The 5,943-nt window shown below is 41.0% G+C and overlaps 1 pseudogene; it reads left to right on the top strand.

The window, feature by feature from the left end:
* The first annotated feature begins 1,401 nt into the window (after positions 1-1,401).
* LOC141513188 (serine hydrolase RBBP9 pseudogene) lies at positions 1,402-4,086 on the top strand (annotated as a pseudogene).
* Positions 4,087-5,943: the final 1,857 nt, after the last annotated feature.

Genomic DNA, 5,943 nt, shown 5'->3' with positions numbered 1-5,943 from the left:
ACAGAGGCAGAGGACTGAGCTCGCAGTTTCTCTTCACTCCCCTCCTTCAGCTCAATGGGCTCATGCCCTGGAGGCTCCTGCTTACTGGTTCTGCCTGCTTCTGTTTCTGGCTCTGGGCTGCAGAAAGACCAAGCTGCTTGCTGTGTGCCCTGAGGGCTGGGCTCCACATGCTCACTCTGGCAGAGGTCCCCCGCTGTTCCCCCACTTTGTGCCCGGTGTTCCTTGGGGTGCAGCTCAGGAAATTCCCCCGCTGCTGTGAGCTGAGACTCCCAGCGCCCTGGGGCTGCCTCTGGGAGGCTGAAGTTCTTTCACTCTGGCAGGCCACCCCTGTGGCAGGCCGCCTCTCCGATCCAGGGAGCAGAGCCTTTCTGCTCTTTTTGAGGTTACCTTGAGTAGGAGAACTGCCTCACTGGGTCCCTTTGTGGGTTCTGTCTCTCAAAAGTTTAGTTAGAGTCCTTAGCTAATGAGTTTTATCAGAGAACTCCTAAGATTGGATCCCTTCTTGTTGACATCTTGGCTCCGCCCCCCTCCGAACCTTCATTTTTTAAAAAAGTTATTTATTCATAATTTTACAATTTTTCTCCCTAATCTTGCTTCCCTCCCCCACCCCCCCAACAGAAGGCAGTCTGTTAGTCTTTACATTGTTTCCATGATATACATTGATATAAGTTGAAAATGATGAGAGAGCAATCATATCCTTAAGGAAGAAAAATAAAGTATAACAGATAACAGTATTTTTTAAAATTAAAGGTAATAGACTTTGGTCTTTGTTCAAACTCCACAATTCTTTTTTTGGATATAGATGGTATTCTCTGTTGCAGATACCCCAAAACTGTGCGTTAGTGTTGCATTGATGGAATGAGCAAATTCATTATGGTTGATCATCACCCCCATGTTGCTATTAGGGTGTAGAATTTTCTTCTGGTTCTGCCCATCTCGCTCAGAATCAGTTCATGCAAATCCCTCCAGGCTTCCCTCAATTCCCATCCCTCTTGGTTTCTAATAGAACAAGTATTCCATGACATACATATACCACAGTTTACTAAGCCATTCCCCAACTGAAGGACATTTACTTGATTTCCTGTCTTTGCCACCACAAACAGGCTACTATGAATATTTTTGTATAAGTGATGTTTTTACCCTCTTTCATCATCTCTTCAGGGTATAGACACAGTACTGGTATTGCTGGATCAAAGGATATGCACATTTTTGTGGCCCTTAGGGCTTAATTCCAAATTTCTCTCCAGAAAGATTAGATGATTTCACAACACCACCAACAATGTATTGGTGTCCCAGATTTCCTACATCCTTTCCAACATTGATCATTGACCTTTCTGGAGACCTAGATCTTATTAAGAAAAAAGTCTTTAGTGCTGGGGAGAGATATTCCCAGGTGGGGTAATGGTTTCTGCAAGGAAGGCTGTGATTGTTCCTGGGAATAGAGGAGGTGATGTGGTGATCTGTTGAGTCCCTGTCTGGACTCTCTCAATCTTCCCCAGGTGAGCATTGGAGGTTCAGGATACAAGGAAGACAAGTTCTCCCTTTGCATGAAGATTTCCAAGGCCTCCATTTAGTGAATCAAATATCAGTGCTTAAATGTCCTTCCTAGTCCCTTAATCTACTCCCACTCCCATGGCACTTAATAAAACAAGACTCTGGTGCTCAAGGACACTAGGTGAAGATAATTTACAGTGCTCCCACACACAACAGTCCCTAGCATATCCCCCTTCTTGTCTTTTTTTGTTTTATTTTGTTCTAATTTTGTTCTTTTTTTTCTTCTCTTGTCTTTTTTTGAAACAAAATTATTACCTAATGAATGCCTCATAAATTATAAACAAAAGTTCAAAATAGTATAAACAAATGTCAATTAAACAATAGTAAAACCCAATTTCCCAAATTCCTTGAAATACATTTATCCCCAATTTACAAAGATTACAAAGTTTTTTTTTCTTTTGCCAACAAAAAAAACCTTTCAATCCAAACTAAAAGGAGTAACTTTTAACTCAGGTAACATTTAACTTTACCTATTTCAGAGTTTAGACACTAACATAAACACAGAAAACAATTCTTTTGTATTTCAAACTTATCAAAGTGAGATTGTTGGACACCCTGGCCAGCACCAAAATCTCAAAATATAGAAACATTTTCCTACCTCTCCAGGCCAGTGGAGAGATGTAAAAAAAAAATCTTTTTAGGTTTTTTGCAAGGCAAATGGGGTTAAGTGGCTTGCCCAAGACCACACAGCTAGATAATTATTACCACACAGCTAGATAATTATTAAGTGTCAGAGACCGGATTTGAACCCAGATACTCCTGACTCCAGGGCCGGTGCTTTATCTACTGTGCCACCTAGCCACCCCATGATGTAAAAAACGTTCTATTGATGATTAAATTCACACACACACACACACACACACACACACCCCCAAAATATTAGCCATAAGCACAGGCTTCCTTCAAAAGACAAAATCTAAAGTTCCCAATCCCAGAAAAAAAGCCTTCTTCCACTTTTTTCTTAACTAATTAACCATGAATCTTCCCAATTAAAAGCCTATTGAAAAGCATAGTCATTGCCCAACCCCCCCCTCCCCAATCCAGGAAGAAGGCATGGGATTTTGATTTCTAAAATAAGTTTTTTGAGATATGGGTTTGAGTTTTAAAGTTCCAAAAGTAAACTTTCCCTTCTCCCTCCCCTCTCCCTCTGCAGAGGGTGGGAATGGCAGAGAATGAGTGAAAGCATTGGAAATCAGTTACGATGTTGACAGTACAATCTGGAGTTGTTGTACCCCATGAGCAGTAGTCAACACTATTACAGAGAATGAAATTCGTTGTCAGTGTCAGGGTCTGTGTCAGGGTCTTTAGCAACAATGAGAAGTCTCTAAAGTTGCCATAGGTTTAGGGGTTTGGATCCCACTTAACACACATAGAGCATTCAGGCCCACAGCTATGGCCAAAAGCAGCAGCAAGTAGGTCCTCTGCATGCCATTCATGGTGCTGGTACAGACTCCTGATGAGGAAGAAGCTCCATCCCCTGTGGCACTGCCTTCCTGCTGACTCCTCAATGCTAAATATTATTTGTCTTCTTACTTTTGCTTGATACCCCTTTGTTTAAAATCAGCCCCCTAGTAACAATCAACCTGTTACTTTCTCCAGAGTCCTCTGCTCTGGGATGTCACCTGGTTCTCTTGTTTGGATCTGCTGTGTACTTATTCTGGACTCAGATAACTCCACCTTCCTGTCCCTGTATGGGTGCCTTAAATTTAGTCCCTGTTTGGGTGCCATTATATTGAGTCCCTATCCTAGACTCTTATGTTGAATCCTACTTCTGGACTCCCTCCATCTTCCCCAGGTGAGCCTTGGAGGGATGGAAGACAATGAAGACAAGTTTTCCCTTTACAGGAAGGTCTCCAAAGTCTACAAGGTCTGTATTTATTGAACCAAATACCACTGCTTAAATATCCTTCCCAGTCCCTTAATCCACTCCCACTCCCATGGCACTTAGTAAAACAAGACTCTGGTGCTCAAGGACATCAGGTGAAGATAATTTAAAGTTCTCCCATGCACAATAGTCCCTAACAGTGATCCATGGTTGGTATGGATAGGTAAAAAAAGAGACTGGAGAAGATACCTGATTTCCAGTGTTTGTTTCAATACATGCCTAATCCAATTATAGTTTGAGAAAGTATTTGGTTGTCTTTTATGGAGTCTGAATTCCACTGTGATGAGAAGACAATCATCATAGCGCACAGTTCTGGTGCCATTGCTGCCATGAGGTATGCAGAAACACATCGTCTATATGCTATCACAGTAGTGTCTGCATATACACCTAATCTGGGGGATGAGAATGAATGAGCAAGTGGATACTTCAATAGTCCTTGGCAGTGGGAGAAGATCAAATCTAATTGCCAACATATAGTACAGTTTGAGTCCACTATTGATCCTTTTCTTTCTTGGAATGAACAGTAGGAAGTGGCTAATGAGTTGGGAGTCAAATTGCACAAATTCACAGACTGTGGACACTTTCAAAACACTGATTTTGATGAACTGGTCAGTGTGGTACAGTCAATGCTGAATGTGCCCACCTAGATACAGTGAACTCTGTTGTCTGTGTGATCAGATCTGTACTTGATAGTCTGGACCCTCACTAGCAGACAATAAATAGCAGAGATTAAGTAACACTTTCCAGATGCTTGACAAAAAAAAAAAAAAGGTCTTTAACCTGTATCAATTTGACTGAAGCAACACTCATACATTAAGGCTAAGTAAAAAAGAAATGAAATAAACACAGGTCTATTTTACCTAGTCAAAAATCATTATGGGAGGGGAAGAACCTCAGAGTTTCTAGCTAAAACAGAAACAATTTTTATTTACATTCACTCTTAGCCAATCTAGGTCCAAACCTTGACCAACTGTGGTTTGACCTGGGACCTATTGTTGGACAATCAACAAGACACAGAGATAGAAAAAAAATCTATCTATAAACCTCAACAAATCTTGGGAGGCTTCAGGAAAATTAAAATTTACATTTCTTTGGGCAGAGCACCTTCTGGTAAGGGCTTGATGCCCTATATGATCTAAAGGGAAGGAAAGAAAGAAGGAAGGTAGGAAGGAAGGAAGGAAGGGAGGGAGGGAGGAAGGAAGAAAAAGAAAAAGAAATGAGGGAGGGAGGAAAGGATCATTGTTGCTCAACTGATCAATTGGGTCCTCCATGGGCAGCTCCTACTATTACTCACAGTGGTTGTTGTTTGTCCTTAGTTCTCAAAGAGAACCATGACATCAGGGAGGTGATTCCATGACATGCAAGTGAATTGTTTTTAAGTGAAGGAGATCTTATAAAGTCACCATTATCACTTTCTCCTCAGAGGGAACCAAGTTGATCTGTGAGTAATAGGGAACGCACCTGGCCAATTGAGCAACATAGCTTCATTCTTTCCTTCTTTTTTCCTTTCATTCTTTAATCCCACCCTCTCTTCCTCCCTACCATCTTTCCTCTCTTCTTCCCTCCCTCTCTCCCTTCCTTCCTTCCTCCTTTCTTTCTGTCTTCTTTCCCATCCCTCAGTTTGTTTCATGCCCTTACCATAGGTGCTCTGCCCAAGTCTCTATAACTATCATTAATTGGCCTAATCTGCGGGATAGTCCCTGATCAAGCCCAGTTGGTTATTTTTTCAGTCCAGTTTGACTCAGAGTGAGTGTAAATAGCAATTATTTCCATTTTGACTGAAACCATGAGGATCTTCCCCTCCCAGTTTGATTTTTTTTCCCTTTCAGTTTCTGCCTATTAATCACTGAATGGTTATTGCCTTAGTCTAACTGAGAGCTGTTAAAGAACTTAGTTTAAGAAAATCAAAGTCTCATACTGCATTGTAGGCTATCTCCAGTTGTCTTGATCCATATCTGGCTATTGGACTCAGATGGCTCCAGAGGAGAAAGTGAGACTGGTGACTTTGAACAGCAGTCCTTCACTTAAACCCAATTCTCTTGCATGTCATATCATCACCTCCCTGATGTCATGGTCCTTTTCGAGAATGAAGGACATACAACAATCCATTTCATGTTACTTTTCCTCCCCAAGTTCTTGAGAGCAGGAATTGTATTTTTTTCTTATTGTTTTTGCATTCCTAGAGTTTAGGAGGATGCTGAGAATATAGTATAGTTTAATAAATACTTGTTAAAATTACTGACTATTATGCCAGTTTTATAAATAAAAAAACTGAGGTTTTGAGACCCCAACTGACTTTTTTCATAGTTTCCATAAAGTAGGATTTGAACTTATTTCTCTCCCACCCCAGTTCCAGAATATTTTCAATGTAATATTTTTGGGGCAAAAGGGAGGCAAAATCTTTCTGGTGAAGTAGGGGAAATATAGGACAGAGAATATGTTTTATAGTTATTAATATGTACCCTCTGGACTGACCAGTTATCTCCCTCATCCCCTACCCCCAT

This window comes from Macrotis lagotis, chromosome 1 (genome assembly GCF_037893015.1).
Source record: "Macrotis lagotis isolate mMagLag1 chromosome 1, bilby.v1.9.chrom.fasta, whole genome shotgun sequence".
NCBI lineage: Eukaryota > Metazoa > Chordata > Mammalia > Peramelemorphia > Peramelidae > Macrotis > Macrotis lagotis.
This window is presented reverse-complemented; position numbering and strand designations above follow the sequence as displayed.